Source organism: Canis lupus, chromosome 7 (genome assembly GCF_011100685.1).
Source record: "Canis lupus familiaris isolate Mischka breed German Shepherd chromosome 7, alternate assembly UU_Cfam_GSD_1.0, whole genome shotgun sequence".
Taxonomy (NCBI): domain Eukaryota; kingdom Metazoa; phylum Chordata; class Mammalia; order Carnivora; family Canidae; genus Canis; species Canis lupus.
Genome location: NC_049228.1, coordinates 22,129,130 through 22,153,405, shown reverse-complemented (window position 1 = coordinate 22,153,405; position 24,276 = coordinate 22,129,130). Strand labels below are relative to the sequence as shown.

Sequence of the window (24,276 nt, the reverse complement as noted above, 5' to 3'; positions counted from 1 at the left end):
CAGGGAGCCTGAGGTAGAGCTCAATCCCAAGACCCCAAGATCATGACCTGAACTACAGACAGATGTTTAACCAACTGAGCCACCTGAAGTCTGAAGTCTGAATCTCTTAATGCAGCCCTTTTTACCCTTACTGAGCCCCTTGGCCGGGGTGGGACTATGTCCATCACCATTATCTACCAAGCCCCCACTAGATCTTCAATACGAATTTGTTAAACTAGAAGACTCATATTGAACCCTATGAAACAACCACTCTTCCAACTTCCCTTCTCTGTTTGACACACAAGTTTACAAATCCCCAGCCAAACCTTATGTGTACAGATTCCATGGAATCTATTCCCTGACATTTGATATATGCAGCACCTCCAGCAGGGTGCTCACACATTCGTCATACTAACCTTCTTCTCCCTTCTTGTCTACCAGCAGCTGTCTCTTGCTTCCCACTATCACCCACTTTCCTTATCTAACAATCCCACACATTCTCCCACTAGCCTTTGTGCTTTGCCCAATATACCTGTCATTGCCCCCACACAACCACCATCTGTGCTCTCCTTCAGCAAACCAGGCCCTTTTCTCCCGTAGGGCCACCCAGGAGGAGGGGGTCCCACCAGACACTCTCACCATATCTTCTTCCATGTAGTCCATTTCAAAATGGGATTCTCTTCAGCAGCAGCGGATGGGTACTGAATGTCTGTTATAGATAGCTTGTAGTATTAAGTGCCAAGAAAGAGACATGGTGTGTGTTTTGGTCCCTGCCCTTGGGGACCTTATGATACAGCTAGTGATACAAGAAATATGCACAAAATAGTTATGTGGCTTACAAGGTCCTTACGTCTGCAGGCATTTCTTTCCCCTACTTCCATGTGATTTATTTATTTATTTGGCCTGAGCCAGCTGACGACTGGTTGTTTTCATGTCTGTGTCCTTTTTGCACTGTGCTTGTTTGTGAATGTTTCTGTGAGGGTGTCACTTATGGTCAGAGGTATTTCTGTACATATATATATTTTTTATGTATGCCCAAGCTCTCCCACCAGAACATAAGCTGGAAGGTTGTGGTAATTAGGTCCTTTCTCTCACACCACAGACTGCTACATGCAGTGGCTTTCAGGAAGCGTTATGACAGAGGCTGGCTAAAAGAGGTCATCCGGCCCAGTTGTTACTGTCACACACAGATGTGGAAGTAGAGCTCAGTTAGAATCATAATGCCTCCTCTTCCACAGGGTATTAATCAACCCACATCAACTTTCTTGTGATCAAGGAACTCTAAAACTTAAGATGACACCAGATGAGAAGTGACTGTGCCGGCAACCAGGTACCTAGGGTCACAAAAATTGCGAGATCACTCATACTGCACTGGCAACATGATCGTACTACAGTACTCAGGGAATCCCTTTCCCCATTTCCTTTTCAATTCAGATTATGCTGTCTCCTCTATGCTTTCCACATGTAACACACGCTGCCTCTTACTGTTCATTCATTCATTTAAAAATACTTGTTGAGGGGAGCCCCGATGGCTCAGAGGTTTAGCTCCACCTTCGGCCCAGAGCGTGATCCTGGAGACCCGGGATCGAGTTCCGCGTCGGGCTCCCTGCATGGAGCCTGTGTCTCTGCCTCTCTCTCTCTCTCTCTCTCTCTCTCTGTTTGTGTGTGTGTGTGTGTATGTGTGTGTGTTTCTCTAATAAATAAATAAACCATTGAAGAAAATTTTATAAAAAAATAAATAAATAAATAAATAAAAAGCATCTCTCCATGCTGCTAATTAAACAGTGTGACACTTAGCCTCTGCTCTTAAAAAGCTTATTGTCTAATGACAAAAACAGGTGGAAATGAAGGAAACCGCAAAGTGCAAAAGTAAAGGTCAGAAAAGGCTTTAGTGAAAGCCATTAAGAGAATTACCTAACTCAGAAAAGGAAGATTTCCTCAAGAAAGTAACCTTGAAGTTTGGCCTATGGACCAATAGGTCTTGGTTAAGATGCAGGTGGAAGGAGAGAAGCACCTACAGATGTGTTTTGTTTGCCATGTAGTGATTTCATGCCTATTTCTTGTATCACCAACTACATCAAGAGGTCCCTGAAGATGGACTAAACCTTACACACCACGTTGCTTCCTTGGTACCTGATACTAAGACCTGTTTATAGCAGTTACTCAGTATCTACTGGTTGCTCTTTTAGAGAATCCTATTTTGAAGTACTGCAGCCATCCAATTCTGAGAAAAAGCACTAGCCCTCAGGTGGGATATCTCCTGGCCCACTTGGTTTAGTTGACAAAAGGGGAAGTTCTATCATCCTTTCTCCCTCAGATAGCCTAGTAAAAAAAGGAGATTCCCGGGTAGCTCTGGTGGTGCAGCGGTTTAGCGCTGCCTGCAGCCCAGGGTGTGATCCTGGAGACCTGGGATCGAGTCCTGCATTGGGCTTCCTGCGTGGAGCCTGCTTCTCCCTCTGCCTGTGTCTCTGCCTCTCTCTCGCTCTGACTGAATAAATAAATAAATCTTTAAAAAAAAAAAAAAAGGAGATTCCCCTGTGCCCAGGATTTTTTTTTAAATTTAAATTCAATACAGTTAGTGATTCATCAGTTGCATATAACACCCAGTGCTCATTACATCATGAGCCCTCCTTAATTACCCATCACCCAGTAACCCCATCCCCTCACCCACCTCCCCTTCAGCAACCCTCAGTTTGTTTCTTTATAGTTAAGAGTTTCTTATGGTTTGTCTCCTTCTGTTTTTGTCTTACCTTATTTTTCTTTCCCTTCTTCTATGTTCATCTGTTTTGTTTCTTAAATTCCACATAAGAATGAAATCATATGGTACTTGTCTTTTTCTGACTGGCTTATTTTGCTTAGCATAATACCCTCTAGTTCTATCCATGTTGTTCCAAATGGCAAGATTTCATTCTTTTTGATAGCTGAGTTATATATAGATATAGCTCACATCTTCTTTATCCATTCATCTGTGGATGGACATCTGGGTTCTTTCTGTATTTTGGCTATTGTTGATAATACTGCTATAATCATTGGGGTGCATGTGTACCTTCCAAACACTATGTTTGTATCCTTTGGGTAGATGCATAGTAGCACAATTGCTGGGTCAAAGGGTAGTTCTATTCTTAACTTTTTGAGGAAACTCCATACTGTTTTCCAGAGTGGCCACATCAGTTTGCCTTCCTACCAACAGTGTAAGAGAATTCTCCCTTTCACCATGTCCTCACTAGTATCTTTTGTTTCCTGAGTTAATTTTAGCCATTCTGACTGGCCCACACCCCGGTATTCTTTTGTATGCTGTAGACCTCCTGAGATTCGAAGTGGTGAGGGCTGGGAAACCTAGCCACATCAGAAAGTGAGAGGAGCCATGGATGAAGCCTTTCTGGTGGGTATCTGTTCTGGTTACAGGGCCAGCTGGTTTCAAAGAAGCACCTAGCAGGGGTGTATCTGCCCCCACTTAGAAATCCTGTTCAGAATCACCCCTGCTATAGACTTCTTATTCTCCTGATACAGGAAACAAGGTGGTGGGGGGTAGCACATTCAAATAAAGCACCTCTTCTGTGACTAACCCCAGATGGGACAGAGGGAAATAGCCCAGTGAGGAGTCAGTGAGGTACCAGAGTCCCGCCCTTATTCTCCCCACTCAGCGCTACCTGGCTCTTTACCAAGTCAGACCAGAAGCATAGTCTGGAAGGCAACACTCAGCTCCATTCCCAACCACCCAGGGCAAACCATTTGGATGATTTACTCACACGCCAATGATACAAACTTTGGAGAACATAGATTTTAAAACGCATGACTTTTCTGAAAATGCCTGGATAGTGTGAGCTGTAAATAACTAATACTCAGCAAGTAAAACATGCTATCTGAACAGTAAGATTTTGGCTCTTAGGAGATTCTATCCATAAGTCTCCGAAGGCAAGATTCTTTGCTAAGTCATCTTCAGCTAAGCTAGGAAATCTACTGAGAGAAATGGAAAAGACATATATATATGTATATATAGGCAGCTGGCAAGAGATGGGAGTAACAAAGCCTTCTTGTTTCCTCTTCAGGAATGTGGGCTCTCAATATTGTGCATACCACTGGACTAGTATATTGTTGAGTCATTATAGTACATGGTAAAACATAAGATGAAAATTAAAACAAAAAACAGTGGGAGGGAGCAAAGGGTATCTAGAAAACAGATAAAATACAGACTAGAAAATAAAAGACCAGAAACTTTAAATTGAGTTATAGACAATGCAAAGCAATAGACAAAGGAAAGAGTTAAAATTTAGGCTAAACATTTCACATGATTAAGGGTTAAAACATAAGGCAGAGCAAAATGGTGAGAAAACAAAAAGAAGCTCAGAGCTATCAGGGTGAGAGATTAAAATGTAGAGGTTAAAAGATGCAAGGTTATGGTAATACTAAAATCCAAAGATAAGTGTAGAGCTGAAGTGGGTCTAGGAATCAACAGAAAGAAAGAAGAGGGTGTGTGGGGTGGGGGTGGGGGGGGGTGGAGGAATGGAGAGGGCAGCCAGGGAGAGAAGAAAGGCAGGTACTGGTGGGAAGTGGCTCAGAGAGGGTCTGAGAGAGGGTCTTGAATGCTTGGTTTCTGATGCACAGTGGAGATAAATGCATCCAGCCATGTCTCCCTTGGCCCCTCAGGGTGCTTCTGAAGGACACTGCTGCCCCCAACACCAGCCTTCCTGAGCATTCTCCCTATGGGGAAGAGGACAGAGGTGCAGGTCCTCCAGAGCTGGGGAATAGAGAGAACTGATCCCCCCAGATCCCAAGAGCTTTGGTATGCTACCTTCTCCCAGAGAAGCAGCTCGACTCTGGTCCCTTCTCCCCTCAACCCTGTATCAGAGCCCAGGCTGAGAGTCACAGATCTGAAAGTCAGGACCCCACGCTGACTGCTGCAATCAACTCGCCAGCCACTCTGGCTTTCAGGAACATGTCTGAGGTAGAAAAGTCATCAGTAGCTAAATTGTACTCAGCCCATTAAAAACTAAGCCAGGCCAAGGAGATGCTGCAGGGTAGAACCATTGGGATCTTCTTAGGTCCTGTCTCCCAGAGTCCCAGCTCTTTGCCCCCTTTTTGTTCCCCTGTTCTTGCTCATCTTACCTCCACAGATCAAGTTGGTTTGTCTCAGCATTCCCAGTGCCCTCTCGCCATTTGACCTTGCTTGTAGGATCATTAAATGAATTCAAGTCTTTCTGGTTCTCCTGGGCGAATCTGGATATCCCAGTGTGGATCTTAGTTCTGCATAATGCTGGACACAGCAGCTTCTGTTTCTTCTGATGATAGCAAACTCAGATTCTAATTCCAACCAGCTATCTTAGAGCACTGGCCACAGGGAGATCAGGAGAGTGTGTGTATTTGGCTCTACATAAATCCAACCTGACTGTTAGAAAAACAGAGCAAAACACACGCTGTATGCAGAGTCAGTGGCATCCTGTTTTTATGTGAGGGGCAGCCCAATGCATTTTCTAAAATCAAGACACTTTTGGGGAAAGCAAATCTCATATTTCTTTATTCTTTGCCCTCAACTAATTCTTTGAAATGTAAAGATAGCACCACGGGAGGAATATATCCTGGTGTTACTAACACAGAGAAATCCTGGGAAGCGAGAGGTTTTTGTTAACATTGAGATGATGTCCATTCAAAGCTGTCACACCTGACATTGCTTCCTGTCTCTTCACCTTAATAATGAGTTTCCAGGTATCAAGTGAAGGCTCCCTGAGTAGTGCAATGGGAGAAGCATACATATGCGGCACTACAAGTGACAACAGGGACCGATTTTCATATTGCTTAAAGCACAAGATATGCCATTTTTGTAGCACAGCAGCTCACAAAACCTCTACACGGTGATGATGCTAGAGGAACATATCAACTCTGGAGTATCAGATCTTCCTCTTGATCAACTAAACTTGGCGGACAGAGCAACTAATTAGGTCCCATGTGTTGGATCCTGAGGGACCTTAAAACGTTTTCTTCAGAGTGACTTGAGGGTGGAGAACACAGTATGATTTAATGTAGACAATTGTGAAATGTTGTCTTGGGGCAAGGAATCCATGGAGTGAGCCCAGTGTGTGTGTGTTAAATGGAACCAACAGCTCCACGAGGGGTCAGGCAAGCCTGGTGAATGCTCTGCTTGGCTGGCTAGGATGCCATAGCAGCCTCTTGATAAATACTGACCTCCTCTTAAGATCTAGGTCAAGGTAGAGGAAAGGAGATCTTTTGTTGGTTAATCCCAGTGCTATTCATTTTGCCTGGGGCTGGATTAGTGTCCTTTCAAAGAAAGAGCTAGAAAACCAGTAATCAGTGTGTCAGGTTATCAACTGAGGGCTCACAGTTTACAATTCAGCAACAACAACAAAAAGCAGGACTTAGATAGGGATGTAGACTTCCCCAGACTTTTCCTTTATCCACAAACACTCCCTCCCAACTTTCAAGACAGCATGCACACAGACATTCAGAAGGCATACACCATTGTCCTTTGTGGACCTTATTTAGAGGTACAACTCTATAAAGGTCTATAATGGTAAATAATGAGTCTTAGTCTCCATTGAGGGTTGGCACACATGAAGGTGACACATGGCAGGTATTGAATCACCCCTCCACTTCTTCCAGGTTTTTCTGTCGGTGGAATCTAGAGCAATGTCTCAGCCTTCTTAGTAGCAGAAGAATCCAACTCCATTCTGCCACAGTTTTATAGAACCAGTTCTTAGTGGAGCTCGAAATGATTCACCTTCCATTCTCTCAAAACTCAGCTTAGTTACATCCCTAAGTTATGTTGACAAAACTCTCCTGAAACTCTTCTTTTGTGGATATGAGAATAGTCAATGATTCTTCAGCATCTATGCTTTCAGGATTTGGTGAACATACTATCAACCTTCTGTATCTTCTGTTATGAATTACTTCATGCATTTTGACTCAATCTTTCTGAAGGATCACCTGACTTCATTTTCTTTATGAATCTTTTCTCTGTTGGAAACACTAAAGGAGATTTTATACTTCTCACAGGCCCAAGTACATGCTCCTCCCATAGAAGGAATTTTCCACCAGCAGAAATAAATCTTCTAGTATCATCTTAGCACAAATATTTTAATGGTCCAGCTCCCTTTTTATACCTACTGACCCACATTAGTCAAACGAAGAGTAAGAATTCTTAATCCACAAAGATAATTAGGATTTGGGGGAAAATCACTAAAGATGACACAGTGGTAAAAATAAAAAACAAACAAATCTGTGAATGTGAAGTAAAATGTTCAGACTATGTGAGCATTACCTCCAACTCTCCTTTTTAACTCAGCGTTCTTGCAAAGTTACGCTGACACTGAGATATAGGAAGAAAAAGAGTTAGGTTGAATTGAGAATAGCAAGAAGTTCAGGATCCCACAATGAGTGACAAGTCAAACAAGAGATGATCATTTTAGGATACCACCCATTGGGATTCATCAATAATGTAGGCTATCTTTAAAAAATAATAAAAAGACTTCGGGATAAATTTTAGTTTATCTGATATAAGGATGGCTACCCCTGCTTTCTTTTGAGGACGATTTGAATGGTAAATGGTTCTCCAACCTTTTATTTTCAGGCTGTAGGTGTCCATATGTCTAAAATGAGTCTCTTGTACACAGCAAATAGATGGGTCCTGCTTTTTTATCCAGTCTGTGGGGGGGTGGGGGTGACTGGGTGACGGGCACTGAGGTGGGCACTTGACGGGATGAGCACTGGGTGTTTTTCTATATGTTGGCAAATGGGACACCAATAAAAAATAAATTTATAATAATAATAATAATAATAAAAAGAAAAAGTCAAGCAACTCAGTTTCTGTTATGTAGGAATTCAGCTAGGGTAGCTGTGCAGGATGGGAACATTTATTTTATTTTCAGATGCACATATTATGGAAAGAGTCCACATGAGAGCCATGAATGTTACCATAACTCTTAAAGGAGCCTTCAGAGACAATGGGCTCTGGAGCTGGATAACAGATAAGTATGTCCTTCTAGCAGCACCACTTATGAACAACGTGATGAGGACTGAAATTGTGCATGCAGATTGCCTATGCAACTGTTTGTATATTGAATGTCTCTATGCTCCGCTCTTGCCTGCCTGCCTTAAATCACCATTTCCTAGATGCCTACCCAAAAGGCTCATCTGGTCCTGCCCAACATCTAACAGGCAATCAAGTAAATGTAACACATTTAGACCGCTAGAACTGTGGAGCTGGAGGAACCTTAGTGATAGACTTGTAACCCAGTTCTTATTCAATAATATTCTTTTCCCTCACATTATAAAATTGGCATGTGCTCATTTTAAGGAGTATGCAAAATATTCTGAAAATGAAATAATAGTCTATAATTCAATTATCAGAGTTCTGAATTTCTTTTCAGTTTTTTGGTGGGGCAAAGATGGTATATATGAATAAATATATATATGGGTGAATATATATGTGAGTTTATATATATACATATATACATATGCATACATAGACACATACATTTTTAAGCTTACAAAATTGGGATTATAAGTCCAGTTTTGAACAATATGTACGTAGGGTACCTGGTGGCTCAGTTGGTAAAGCGTCTGCCTGCCTTTGGCTCAGGTCATGATCCAGGTTCCTGGGGTAGAATCCTGCACGAGGCTGACTGCTCCTTGCGGAGCCTGCTTCTCCCTCTGCCTCCCTCCATCTCTGTCTCTCATGGATAAATACATCTTTAAAAAGAAGAAAAACAAAACAAAAAATATGTACATAATGTGAATTTTCCCATGTCAGTAAATATCTTTCAAAAATCACAATTAGGGGCAGCCCAGGTAGCTCAGGGGTTTAGTATAGCCTTCAGCCCAGGGCGTGATCCTGGGATCCGGGGATTGAGTCCCACATCAGGCTCCCTGCATGGAGCCTGCTTCTCCCTCTGCCTATGTCTCTTCTTCTCTATGTCTCTCAAGAATAAATAAATAAAATCTTTAAAACAAAACAAACAAACAAAAATCACAATTCAGAAAAATAACTTATTGAGGTAAAATTCACATAACATAAAATTGTTCATCTAGGGCAGCCCCGGTGGTGCAGCGGTTTAGCGCCGCCCGCAGCCCAGGGCGTGATCCTGGAGACCCTGGATCGAGTCCCCCGTCAGGCTCTCTGCATGGATCCTGCTTCTCCCTCTGCCTGTGTCTCTGCCTCTCTCTCTGCATCTCTATGAATAAATAAATAAAATCTTTAAAAAAATTTGTTCATCTAAAAATGAACAATTCAATGGCATTTAGGACATTCATATTTTGTGTCCACCAATTCCATCTAGGTCCAAAATCTTTCTGTCACTCCTAGAAAAAGCCTCCAACTCATTAAATAGTATTTACCCTTTCTTCCCTCGTGCCCCTCGCCCCCCAACCCAATGCTTGGAAACTATGATCTACATTCTGTCTTTATGAATTTCTCTCTTCTGGATATTTCATATGTATGGAATCATACAATATGTGATCTTTTGTGTCCGGCTTCCTTCACTTAGCGTAATGTTTTCAGGGTTCATCCATGTTGCAGTATGTGCCAGTACTTCATTCTTTATGGATTAGAAAGGCTCCACTGTATGTATTTGCCACAATTTGTTTGACCATTCATCCACTAATGGGCATTGGGACTGTTTCCACCTTCAGGCTATTATGAATAGTGCCACTGTGAACATATGTGTACATGTACTTCTTTGACTACCTGTTTTCAGTTTTTCTTTTTAAGATTTATTTGAGAAAGAGAGAGAGAGAGAGAGAGAGAGAGAGAGCCAGAGCAGGAGGAGGATCATAGGGAGAGAGAGAATCTCAAGCAGACTCCCTACCAAGCACAGAGCCTGATGTAGGGCTCAATCCCAGGACCCTGAGACCATGACTTGAGCTGTAATCCAGAGTTGGATGCTCAGCTGACTGAGTCTCCCGGGACCCCCTGTTTTCAGTTCTTTTGGAAATATACCAAAGAGGAATTACAGAGTCATATGGTTAATTTTATGTTTTACTTTTTAAGGAAGTACTAAATTGTTTTCTATAGCTTTGGGATCATTTTACATCTCTACCAGTATCAATGCATGAGAGTTCCAATTCTTCCACATTTTCACCAGCATTTTTTTTCTGTGATAGTCATGCATTATAGTGAGTATGAAGTGATACCTCATTATGGTAAAACCACAATTTTTAAATGACATTTGGTTTTCTATTATATATTTACCAGTCCCTGCCCTGTTGGCATTTGGTTTTGAAACTGTCTCTATTATAAATAACTTGTGATGAAATCCTTATTTAAATCTTTAATTTAAATCTCATTATTTTCTTAGTGAAAGTTCCTGGGGCACTCATCTGACTTTGCAGGTCAAAAAGCTGAGTTAACAGGAGCTGAGACCAGAATTTGCATTGCCTATACTTCAACCAGTGCTTTCCTTTGATTTTTCTGATGAGGTTGGGTCAGTACTTTATATGGGAGATGTACTGTAAATTAGCTGGAACTCAGTGAATTCTTCGGCATTGAGTCTGATGCTTTGTGGAAATGACTCCAAAGTCACTGCTAGTACTATTTTCACTCATTCTATTTTATCTTCAATGGAAAAAGGGCTGTAAACACAGCAGAATTCTATGGGCTCACACATATTGTTGTATACTGTGTACTATCAACAATTTTACATGCATCGCCTTCAACAAAGACTACCATAACTCCATCAATTCTGCACATGCTACAGACTCTCAGTAGAGTGGGTTCAATTCAATTACACTGGGTCAGCTGCCCTTCTGTGACATTGCTTTTCCCCCCTCTATGGCACTCCATGGGTGGGTGAAAGAATGATGTGTAGATTTGTGCTGTCATTGATAGACCTCTATTTAAATGGCATTTTCAATGAGGTTCGAGTTGGAAAGAGAGTGAGATCCAATGATACATTTGAAGTTTTTAGTGAGATCCCAGAAAGAAATATATCCAGCCACATACAGTGCATAAAACTACAGTCTGTTTCCCCTCTAATTGGTAATAAATGTAAATGTTTAGTTATGCCTGACTAGGGAGCTATGAACAACACATCTGTCTGACTGCTTTTTCAGTCTTCACAAGGACTGCAGCATTTATACCATCTGTAGCTTGTGGAGGATGAGAGAGAGAGAAGTAAGACTGAAATTTAGAGAATGGATATTACTGGAAGTGCATAGGGAATTGACTCATTCAACAAATATTTATTAAGCATCTATATGGCCTGGGCACCAGGCAAGAAAAAGAGGATGCTGTTGACTTGAAGGAGATAATAAATATCTTTTCTTCCTAAATTCTAAATCAATTGATGGGATATTGTCAGGCAAATGGAGATATAAATGTCAAATTCACTACACTGAAAATGAATTTGTATCCAGTATTAGGTTGGGGTAAAAGTAGGTTTCCAAACAATGGGCTCCAGAATTAAATAAGTCTACCTGCGGAGACACAGGCAGCACTAGAGGACTACAGGCCTTGATCTCAAGGGCAGAGCACTGACTATTTATTTCAAGGCCTGGCCAGAAGCAGAGCAGGCAAGCTCTGCAGTTCAGAAGACCCAGAGAAGAGGAGGCCAGTCTTCTTATACTCAGTGAGATGAGTGAAGGGACAACAGAGAAACACTAGGACATAAACACAAATACTCTGGCTCTCAGCCCTGCCTTTAGGGCCATTTGGAAGATTTAGCAAAACTGAGACTCAGTTCCCGAACCCAGAAATTCTGATTGCATTGGATTCAGACTGGGCACAGGCATGGGTATTTTTAAACACTCTCCACATAATTGTAAATGTGCATGCAGGGGCCAAGAATCACCCAATAGAAAGTGAGGAGAAAGGAACCCCCTGTTCCATGCAACCCAGCAGATATGATGAGGGGTATAGATGAGGAGTAGCTCCCATCTTCCAGGCTCTCTCATTCTCCTGAGAGAGAACTCATGAAAGCAAGCAGTGTTATTTGCCAAGTACTCTGGATTCTCAGAGGGTGGAAAGGCCAAAAGCTCAGGTTCTGAAGATCACTGTGGCATCTGTGGAAGAGGCAACCAAGAGAGAGAAGCAGGTGACCACAAGGCCCCATATGAAGTCACAATAGAGCAAGAGAGAGAACAAAGGAAAAAGGAAACAAGGTTGCTAGGGACATAGGTTGCTTGCTTAATTAGCATCCTTCAGGGTTCAGACTTGGGATAACAAGCCTTCCTTCTTAGAGCAGGCTGTCTGTGGTCTGCCTTAGCCATATGTGCAGACTCCACTGGGGGCCGTGGTGCTGTGCTGAGGAGCTCAATATTCTTAGGTTATACTGAGGATTAGAAGGGAAGATGCATATCAAGTGCACAGCCTAGTGCCCAGCACAGAGCACGTCCTGATTAGATGTTCGGTGCAACTATGTTGTTTGCTTTGAGAAACCACAGAACCTGTGGCAGCACAGGGCTTCCCTTCACTTGATTGCTTGAACTCTGATTCATCTGTGTGGAAGTGAAGATTTTTTAAAGTAGCTTTTTGTGGACTAACAGTTTTATAGAAATTCCAGATACTTTCAGTCCATTTTTTTTTTTTTTGGTTCAAATACCATGAATTGGCAAAAAAAGGAAAAAGAAAAAGAAAAGATGTTGTGAATTTCCAACATTACATATTTTTTTCTGTTAAAAAAAGATTTTATTTATTTGAGAGAGAGAGAGTGAGCAAGCATGAGCAGGGAGGGAAGGGAAGAGGGAGAGGGAGAAGCAGACTCTCTGCTGAGCAGGGAGTCTGATGTAGGCCTCCATCCCAGGACCCTGGGATCATGACCCTACCTGAAGGCAGACTCTTAACTGAGCCACCCAGGTGCCCCCAAACATTATATCTTAACAAGTCTTACTGATAATTAGATCAAACAAGGATTCAATATCAAGCAAGTATTTTTTCATTAATTTGATCCTCATAGCTATCTGGTAAGGTACATTCTATAATCCTGCTTTATAGACAAGAAACTGAGGTTAGGAGAAGTTAAATAATATTTTTAATGTCAGCTTTTAAGTAACGAAAGAAGTATGAAAATCAGGGCTTTGGGTTCCATATCTGTCTCTGTTTCAATTATATTACAGCAACACAACAGTGTTTATTACCACTAGAGACAGGAGGAGAAGAAAGATATGATTCTCATGTTTTCTAGAAGCAGTGCCTATAAGTCAGCTTCCATAGAGAAAGGATTTTACTAGTTTGAGAATTCCTGTTTTGCTCTGTTATCCAGAATCATCACTCTTTCTCTTTTATTCGTGGCACAAATTCCTTATATGAAGGCACGAACAAATTAATATTCAGTTTCTACAAATTTATTTTTCAAGAGCTCTATAGGAGATTCTGCAGACTTTGGAAAAATGAGAACTTTCTGAACTAAGAGTCCCTTTTCCCCTCATGTAACTGCATGCCATGTCCCTTGGACTAGCATCTTCACTTCTGTGTTTTATGTGCCTGCAGAAAATCCATGGGAAATACCATGGAGAATATTAGCTGTAAATTCCTTAAATTGTCACTTGTGACTTGTGTTTGATGGATGATTTTTGACCAGGTGAATGAATGAATGATGGGGAAAACTGATATTGTTGAATTCAAAAGGGAGCAGAGGTGCTGTGCTTTGCTTAGCAAATACTTATGGAGGATCACAGTCTTTAAGAGCTGAGCATTTATGAATCCAACTAGCTGGAGTCTGACAGGATAAGGGAAGGCTGAGCAGGGAGGAGAGGCATCCCCACCTCTCCCAGGGCCTGGTAACAAAGCCCTCTGCTATGACTATAAGTGCTTGATGTCGTTACTCATCTTAATTTCAAATTGATTCTTTATTTGAATCAGATAGACATTGCATGTTAGCAGCACTGCACAATACCACTTGTCTCCAGGCCTTCCCAGAGGTCGTAGCTTGACAGCACTTCCAGCTGACTTGCAATTATCTTCACCTGCCTTTTAAAGAGGCATTTGACAAGGAAATTCATTGTAAGGAGGAAGAGGTGGTCACTACATATATTCCTAGGACTATCGCAAACAAAAGTGGTGCCTCAAAGCAGCTTCGTTCCATTTAGCAGCCTCAATTCAATTCCACGCACATTTATGGAGGTCATTTTTTTGTGTGGGACGCTGTGATAGAGACTCTCAGAGTTTCAAGGATAAATGAGTCCTCAGCCTTGTCTTCCAGGTGGAAATGTTGTAGTGAGGACTAAGATATGTACATAAATAACAATAGCATCCTGGACTCTATTGTTTAATAACTGTCTACTGTTAGATCACATGAAATTTCATTGTATTGGCCTTAGACACATATCTTATCATCTATCTTATTTAATATGGTTTAGCCACAGATAACAAGGTAAAAAAGATCACATATCAGTGCAGCACTAGCCACTCTAAGCCCCCTGAATCCTGCTGCCGTGCCATGGGATATCATATTAGAAGTATTTTTGAATACAAGGTTTGAAATATCAGGAGCTAGGAATGATAGAGAACTACAAACACTTTCATTTTGTAATGTAAGAGTATTCCAATGGTATTTTAGGTCTACGAGTGCTACATTGAGACCTCTTATAATATTTCAACCTCAAAGGGGCTTTCAGATCAGTAAACATTTGTGGAATGCCTACTGTGTGATGATGACTCTCCTGGGTCCTAGGGAATAGGTACCAAAATAATTAAGACATTTCCTGCCTTTAAGGAGCTATCAGCCCATGCAGGGTATAAACACAGATGATTTCTATAACTAATGTTGAGTGCTTAGGCAGGGAATCACATGGTATACTATGCTAGAAGAATGGTCCAGGATATAGATAGCCCAGCAGAGGGTTTGAAAGGCTCCCTGAAGAAGCAGCTGCTTCTCTCGGCCTTGAAGGTTCGTATTACATGAAGAAAGGTGTAAAAGGAAGTTCAGGTAGAGGGAAAAGAAAAAGCATGGGGAATAGAAGTGTGTGGTGTGTAGGGGGAATTCTTAGTTTAGATTTTTAGAATTAAGCACAATTCAGAAAATGGTGGATGTCGCTGGCCAGGCAGACAGGTCAGGACTAAGGAAGCCTTGGGCCCCATGTTAGGAGGTTTAGGTGCCATCGTAAAAGAGACGCACTGAAAGTCACCACGACTTCTAGCAGTGCAGGAGATGGATGGGGTTACATGGAGTAAGACAGAGGTGGGAAAATGAGAAGCCAAGTTCAGGAGGCCACAACCAAGAGGTTGTGAAGGCCCGGGTTAGGGCTGTGAAAATAAAGGGGATGGGAAGGGTATAGTTGCAGAGCTGGAAATTGATTGGAAGTGAATATTTAAAAAGAAAGAATCTAAAATGATTCTGATGTTTGAGACTTGGATACCAATAGGCATGGTGATCTCACTTAAAGGCACTGGAAATAATAGAGAAAAGGTTAGCAGTAGGAAGAGAAGTCCCCAATATGTGTTGAAGTTGAGGTGCCTATGGGACAACTGGGGGAGTAACTATATGGGATACTGAATGCACAAGTCTCAAGTCAGAGGAGAAGCTAGGGCTAGAAATACAATCAAAGACTTTGTCTTCTGGTTCTCTTCTCTTAGATCAGAGCTTGGGAAGTAGTAAGCAAGAAAGTAAATAATACATGTTTAAGGCTGAGTGCTTGGAGGCCCTGGGGGAGAGCTATTTGCTATAGGAAAGAAGAATAAAGAAAATATTTTAAGATTGTCTATGCCTTAAATTCTACATTACGGAAAAATACTTTAGACCAAGATAGGAGTTGGCTGTTAATCTCAGCCTGAATGCATTTTTTCTTTTTGCTATTTTTGGTGTCATTCAGTTTATTTTTAATCACCAGTGGAATTAACTTTGAAGAATCTTCTCTTGGAGTACATCCAGGAGAAGGTGATCTGGATAGTGAAGTATGTGGAAATCCTTTCATATAAAGATTGATTTAAATATCCAGGAGAAACACATACACCAGACACATACACATACACACGCAGACACACACACACACACACACACAGATATGCATGATAATAAAGACTTCCTCCAAATATTTAAAGGGCCATCAAATAGAATAATAGAATAATAGCAGACTTATTAAACGTATCTCCAGCAGATCAATGAGTAGAAGCTATATGCAGATAAAGTTCACATTTACTCAGTAACTAATTATTGAGAACTTATGTTTAGTAGGCAGCATTCTAGGTACAGATATAGGGATCTAATGAGGGACAAAATATGGTTCCTGTTCTCCTGAAGTTTATATTCTAGTAATGGGGAGATAGACAATCCACAAGATAAGTGACTTCAGATACTGATAAGTATGCTAAGGAAAAGAGTACAGTACAAAAAGATAGTGCATGGTCAAGAGGAAGGGCACAAGGGTGGAGAAAGAGCTCACTACATTGGGTACTGGGGAAGACCTTCCCTTTGGAGGAGGTGATATTTTGAGATCAGAATGACAACAAGCAGCCAGTCTTAGGAAGAGCCTTCTGGGGGGTGAAAATCCAATGAAGAAGCCATAACTCAGGACTGAGACTGGGCTATTAAAGATAAGAAGGCAGGCCAATGTGGCTAAAGGAAAGCGAATGGGGTATCAGATGAAGTCAGATGGGTTGACAGTGGAAGCTCACACAAAGCCTCTTTGGGTTTTATTCCTAGTGGAATGGGTGACTCTTGTGTAAGTTTTGGATAGGGTTTTTTCAGGCAACAAAGTTATTAGTTATTCTTTAAAAGATCCCTCTGGCTATTGGGCATAGAATGGAGTATAGGGGAGTTATTGCTATAGCAGAAGTTCAGGGGCCAAGAAATGGGAGCTTGGAGCTGGGTGGTAATGCTGTAGTTAGAAATGATGGATTCCAGAAACATTTTGTAAACAGAAATGGCAAGGGTTGCTGATGAAGTGGATGTTGAGTGGGGAAGCAGAGAGGAAAGGGGAAAATTAAGGATGACTCTTGGGTTTTTGACTAAATGCTTCAGTTGGCCTATATTGCCATTTATCAAGATGGGGAAAGACTGGGAGGAGCAGGTTGTGGACAATAGAGGGGATTACGAGTTTTGTTTTGGATATAATTATTGAAACCCCTATTTGACTTATAAGTAAATAAATCATATAGGAATAGCTACATGAGCTTAGAGCTCAGGAAAGAGGTCATGGCTGGAGAAACAAAGATCCACAGTTGTCAACATATAGGTGGGACATGAGCCATAGGACTAGGGATAGAAAGAAATAAGGGAGACCTCAACATTGAGCCTTATGAGATCGATACTCAGAGATCAATTAAAAGAGGCAGAGTCATTAAAAATGAGGGCTAAAAGATAGGGTAAAAACTAGGAAAAGATGGAATAATGAAAATCAAAAGAATAAAATATTTAAAGAATAAGTCATTGCATTTTAAAAAAATTTAAGGATGACAACTGAACCCCACCAGCAGGCAAAGATGACCCAGGCAAAGAGGATGCTGAAGAAGGGACAGGGAGATGTTTACTGGTTGCTCAAGGTTTGACTTCTGGAAATCTTGTTAAAGATATTACTGTGCTTTAGAAGACCTCTTTCCCTAATACTGGGTGTCCTATTCTCATGTCCTCAGGAATTTTTTCTTGCTTACTGTAGGACTCTCTCTTCTAGTTAGATTCTGACACTTGTTTTGTTTAAGATTTTATTTGTTTATTCATGAGAGACACAGAGAGAGAGAAAGAGAGAGAGAGAGAGACGCAGAGACACAGGCAGAGGGAGAAGCAGGCTCCATGCAGGGAGCCTGATGTGGGACTTGATCCCGGGTCTCCAGGATCACACCCTGGGCTGAAGGCGGCACTAAACCACCAAGCCACCTGGGCTGCCCTAGATTCTAACTCTTGCTGTCAGTCTTTATGACCAGCAATGTGTTGGTCCTCTGCTGTTGACCTCACCTCTGATGTGCTTTTTACCCGTCATTATAACCGTGGTACTTCCTGGTTAGGGACCAACTCAGACCCACATTCATGTGTCTTGTACAACCAAAACCTTTACCTTTGTCCAGAACCACAGATGTTTCTCAGTTCTAGTACTTGCTTGCATCTAGTCTAAGAAAACTCACAGTGCCAGAACCTGATTATGATTGTCATGAGTGGCCACACTTAGGTGGAATGAACCATATAGAAGCAACTCTATTCTAAGGAGGATACCTGCCTCACATAGAACCATGCTATGAATGGCCTTTGAGGACCCTCCTAACACCTAAGCTTCTGTGGTATTTTCAAACATAATGTAAAGTAACAAATCCTGGGTTCCTTTTTAGGGAATTACTTTGAAGCAAACATTTAATGAGGTACAATTACATTTATTTTTCTCTAGCATATGACTATTCTCATTCTGAAATTCTGTTTTTATATTTCTCTCATATGTTTTGTTTTGGGTTGAGGAAGCTCTTATTTTGCTGACAGGATATTTTGCTTAAGGCTAGCATATTGCTACTCAGGCATAATTCCAAATGACAAGATTATACACCAGAGAGTTCAGATCCTTCAGGTCAAAGCTGACCTGTGATTATTTTCTTGCACATAGTAGGCACTCAGTAAATATTTAATGAATGGAACGGAAGCCTTTTAAGATGTGGTTTCCTAGCTAAAGCAAATGGCTTGTATTGGTGCTCATTACCAGGATCTGGCACAGGATGGAGAAAGGATTTTTGTGAAGCACATTTTCTGTTTCTTCCTTCATCTATCCTCCTGTTAATGTTAAGATGACAGGTTGATGCTTTCCTATTTGTACCAAGAATTTTGACAAGAAATTATAAATTATAGACTTGGGAAATCTCAGAATATTTCTGTATTTGTCTAGTAAATGGCTTAGGATGTATGAATGTGAGATAGGGGCATGTCACATGGCCTTGTCCCCTGCCCCCATCCTATGGCCACACTCTGCAGTATAGGCCTGTGATGTCCAGGGTTGGGGAAGAATGGTATCTAATGCCTAACACAAAAGCCGTCACTAGTGGTCTCCATTTCTATGCTGTTTGACCAGTAGAGGATTTCTAAAATATTAAGAAGTCATGCATTCACTAGTCCCTATTCCTCTCTACTTTATTACTCCTGACTTGTGTCATTCATTTTTGTTACCTGCTAGGTTTTTAGATGCTTTTCAATGCACAAACCTGGTCTCAAATATGATAGAACAGGAAATATGGCAGTACTTATAAACTGTCATACACAGGTTTTATTTGGACTGCAATAGTACAAACATCACAATGTTTTAAGATAGAAACAAATGTAAACTATAAGCAGTTTATTGAACAGCTGGAATGAGAAAAAGGCAGGCAGGAAGCAACTTTATTCTTTCTCACCACTGACTCTTTATTCTCCCTCTGTGGAATTGTTCTTCTTCACTGTTGGACATTGTGGGGGGGCATATCCTCATTTTCCCCATCACTCTCAGGCATTAATGAAATATATGGCTTGTAATATGTAGTCCAGTCCTATATCAAGGCACTGCCCCCTCACTCATGTCAGCTAGAGACTCATATATGCCCAAGTGTCTGGAATACAGGAGGATGAAATGGTTTCTTCCCTCTTTCTCCACTCCTACCTTTGTTTTCCTTCTTGGCCTCTTTCCCACTAAGTCCTGTTTATGATCCTCTTGAGCTGGGCTCAGGAGATGAGCAATCAGAGACAACACTGGTGCAATTGCATGACAGCACTGGAGCCTTTTGTGTGTCTAAAGCCTCAACATAATAAGTTGCTTTTCTGGGCCCTTCCCACATCTCCCCACTTGCAGTTCCCTGATGCAAACCTGGTAACTTTGGAAATGTAGGCCATTATCACTGAACCTCTCTCTGCTCTGTTACTCCCATCATTTCACACAGCCCTTCATCTGTAGACTTTTTCAAGTGTGGATGCCTGAGTGCCCCAAGCTCCGGGGGATACAAATCAAGCTTCCCAACGGTTACATGAAGCCTTTCCCATAGTGGTTTGAAGTGGAGTGGAAAGCACCTCCGTGTCCTCACATGTCTTGGGGAACACACCATGAGTGAGTTACTACCAGCTTCTCCTATGTTGCCTGGAGTTGGATGATGGAACACGGGGGCAAAAACAGGTTTTGATTCACCTCTTTCTAAGTCCTGCATAAATGATGCTGTGCCTCATTTGAAAGTGCAGGAATACTCACCATCTATTATTCTCAACATTTGCATCTGAACAAAGAAATAGGAAAAGTATTATTTATATCCTGAGCTCCATAAAATAAAAACTCCCTTCCTAGCAAAAGACAATCAATCTCTGCTTCTCTGGATTCTACTCCCTTTTGACTTAATGGCAGCCTGCCTTTCTTTTCTGCACAATCTCCCTCTCCCTTGACTGAAATAGTCCTATCAGTAACAAACACATCATATAATCTCTCATCTTTAATAAATACCAGTAAGTTGCCTTCAACCCCACCAACTTCTCTAGTTATTGCAATATTTTTCTGCTCCTCTTCACAGTCAAACCTCCTAAAAGGGTTTTCTACACAAGCTGTCTCCATTCTCTGTGCCTCCAATTTACTCTTCACCCAACGTCTGACTTCCACCTCCATTACTCAACTGTAAAGTGCTCTTGTCAAAGTTAACAACCTCCATGTTGCTAAATGCAATAGACACTGTTCTGTTCTCTCCTCATCTTTCTGAGTGTTTCACCAGCCTGCAACCTGACAAAGTTCCTACTAGAAACACTTTCCTCTTTTGTCCCCAGGATACCACACTATCCTGGATTTCCTTTTATTTGCATCTGTCAAATTTCCTCCTAAGTCCCTCACCTTCTAATTGACTGAGATTGTCACACTTTCTGGGACCTTCTGGGATACATCCTCTTTATCAGTCTCTCCTGGGTGACATTCTCCATTCCCATTGCTCTACATACCATATGTATCTCCACAGATACAAAATTGCTATCTATCTCCAGTCTAGTCGCATCTCCTCTGGTCTTGCACATTCAGCTGATGTGCTGCAGCCATCTCACACTTAATAGGCTCAAATCGGAAGTAAATTTCCTTCTCAAAGCTGTTTCACTCAGTCTTCCCCCATGTTCTTAGAAAACAATGATGCACTTCCCTCCATTGCAAATACCAAAAAATCTAGGAAATATTCTTATTTCTCATCCTTCCCTGCCATGATACAACATAATCACTTATTTATTGGAGATCTGTCATGTATATAGCCCTGGCTACCCACATTCTATCCTTCTCCAGTTGCTACTGATTCTACCTCCAAAATATATTTCTAATGTGGCTATGTCTTTCCCTTTTCCCTATCATCACATTAGCTCAAGCTTCCATCAAGTCTGCTCAACCATCACGACTGTCTTCTAACTGGTGTTCTTGCTTTCATGTTGACTCCAAATACATATCCAATCCATTTTCCCTGGTGGCTCAGTTTCTGTTTTTCTTTTCAATGTCCAATGTGGTCCCCCCCCCCCCTTTAGCCCCAGCTCGGAGCCATGTACATCTTTCAGGCCTATGAACTGGCTGATTTCTTTCCTGCCTCAGGATCTTTGCACTTGCCATCTTCTTTACAAGTCCTGTTCTTTCTCATCCTTCGTGCCTCAACATAAGGTCATCTCTTTAGAGATGCTGCCTCTAAGAAGCTTCTATAATGTTCCCTCTATCTCAGTACTCTAATGGATTTTTTCCTTATATATCTCACAATAATTTGTAATCATTTGCTTACTATTTAATGTTTATGACTCCAACTGGATGGTAAATTCCATGAGAAAAGAAAACCTATCTGGCTTGCTCACAGTTGCATCTTCACGTACTACAGGGTTTGATGGACAGAAAGCATAGCAAGAAAGATGAGTTACATGAATGAATGGATAGGTATAAGCACATCTCACAAAGAGATAGCTCACTCTAGTTGGCTTTCCAATTGCAATGCGTTTGACATCACAACACGGGAGAAACAGAAATATGTAAGAATATTGGAATGATTCATTCATTCCACAAATATTTAATGAGTGTTAATTTACTACGTACCTAGCACTGTTGTCCTCACTGGGGATACAGTAGCTAACAAGATTCAAGTCTCTATCCTCATGGAGCTTTTGTCTTCATGATGGAAATAAATTACAATATATTTAACAAATAAAGATATATTATGACAAGATCTATGTTAAGATGAAAAGTAGATCAGGCAACAGGATAGAGAATGGGAGAAGGGGTCTCTATTAGAGCAGGTAGCTGGTAATGAAGAACTTTTTGAAGATGTGACATGTGACCCAAGGTGCAAAGAGAGTATTTCTGATGAGGGAGCAGTAAGTGTAAAGACCCTAAAACAGGAAGGAGTTTGAGAGCTTGAACAGAGGACTGAAGACTGTAAGAGTGGGGTGATACAAGAAGGAGAAGATGGGATTGGAGAGGTGGTCAGGAGCTTGATCACAGGAGATCATAGAGGACATGGTAACAGATTGAAATTTTATTCTAAGTGTAAGAGGAAACTTTGTAGGGTTTAAAGCAGGAGAGCGATATGATCTCATTGACATTGTAGACATACTCTCTGACAGCTCTATGGGAACTGACCAGAGGTAACAGTGGATATAGGAAGGCCTATTAGGAGGCCACTGTAGTAGCAGAGATGAGAGATGAACTGTGGACATAGAGAAAAATGTACAAATTGATAGCCTTTGAGATAGAATCAAGACAATTTGTTGGTGGATAGGCTGCGGGTGTGAAGAAAAGTTCAGGCAAGGAGCTAAGTTCAGGCCTGAGACTGGGGGTGAATGTAGGTGCTGTTTTCTATGAAGGCAAAGCCTGGGCAGAGCAGTTTGGAGGATGGTGAAAAGAGACCTCTATTTTAGCCATGTTATGTTTGAACTGTAATGAAAACTGACATAGCCAGTTTGATAATGCACAACTCTTAGGTTCATTGTGGTATACAACTACAGCCACAGAAAAAGTCGAAAATGGGTGAATCAGTTACTGCCCCTACAACCTCATTACCAAGTTATAATGAAAGCAAGTCTCAGATCAGATTTTACCACATATGCAGACAAAATGTCATTAACAAGTAGGCACAAAGCAATTTATACACCTGCTCTATAAGCCTGATGTAGTCCCAACACACTGGCCTTCCAGTGCTCCAAACACTGCACTGCATAAGAAGTCTATTCAGCAGAAGATCATATTCCAAGGCAGGGTCAGACATCCAGAAATCCATTGTTCTAATGGCTAGAAACAGAACTGTTTAAGAATCAAGTTTCAGGTACTATCCTTAAATGTATAGCCCATTAGCCTTGCTAGATTCTTATACCCTGTTTTTATGCAGATAGGGAATGTCCCTAAAATATTTTAGCCAATTCCCATATCTTGATTACCTCTAATTTGACCTATGAAAGCCCATTTCTAACATCCATTATGCTGATTAACAAGCCACTAATTTCACAAATGAAAACTCATTTTTGACTTCAGCTTGCTAATTAGCAAAATGTCTGGTGTTGATCAGAGTTAAAGATAGCTGAAGTGCTTGTAGTAGCTGCCTCTGGAGAATGGCCTTTCTGCAATGAAGCCAGCTGTGGTGCAAATTCCTGATTAGAACAACTATCTGTAGCTTGAAGTAACTAATACACACTTTTGGAGCACACTGTCTTTATTACAATATTACAAAGCAGATGATAAACAATATCACCAGTTGCCCAGTAGATATCCACATGGAGGTATCTTGCAGGTAGTTGAATAAACAAACACAATGCCCAGAACCAAAGGATCGCATTTTTGAGTCCTCGGCATATGATTGGCATTTAAAGCCATGAACTAGATTAGCTTGTTCACGGAGTGAGTAGATATGAGAAGGAAAGAGTTTCAAGGGCTGAGATTTGGAATACTCCAACTTCTAGGGACCACTTAAAGGAACAGGATTTCACCGAGGATATCAAGAAATGCCAGTGATATAGGCAGATGACCAGAAATGTATACTGACCAGCAAGTGACAAGGGTTTCAAAAAGGAGGAATGACCAAATGTGTCAAAGGTTTTGAGGGGCTAAGTAATGAAGATTGAAAACTGACCACTGATGGTTGCCGTCTTGGTAAGAGTAGTTCCCACACTCTGGTGAAGATGGAAATCTGGGTAGGCAGATTAAAGAGAGAATGTGAGGCGAGGAAGGAAAAAGAGAGTTTGAACAGCTTTTTGGAGTTGTTTTCCTAAAGAAGGAGAAGGAGAAATGGAGCAGCACTTGCAGAGTGCAAGAGGTCTACGGGGTCTTAGTTGAGGTGGTTGTTTTTTACTACACGAGACCCTGCGCATGGCAGTGTATCCTGGCAGGAAGGAGCCATTATGGAAGAGAAATTCATGAAGGAGCACTCCCCCGCCTGATGCTATGCCATGGATGGGACGCTGTTCCCACCCAGCACTTCTACCCACATTAATAAAT

General features: G+C 41.4%; 2 long non-coding RNA genes across 2 annotated transcripts in view; both read right to left on the bottom strand.

The window, feature by feature from the left end:
• The window catches only part of LOC102156818, a 69,266-nt gene extending 63,906 nt beyond the window's left edge, over positions 1-5,360 (bottom strand). Inside the window, exon 1 of the long non-coding RNA XR_005361634.1 lies at positions 5,086-5,360. This is a non-coding gene — a long non-coding RNA (uncharacterized LOC102156818). The remainder of the gene's footprint in view (positions 1-5,085) is intronic.
• A 3,134-nt stretch (positions 5,361-8,494) lies between these two features.
• Positions 8,495-24,276, bottom strand: part of LOC111096879 — a 53,400-nt gene continuing 37,618 nt past the window's right edge. Inside the window, exon 6 of the long non-coding RNA XR_005361633.1 lies at positions 8,495-8,682. This is a non-coding gene — a long non-coding RNA (uncharacterized LOC111096879). The remainder of the gene's footprint in view (positions 8,683-24,276) is intronic.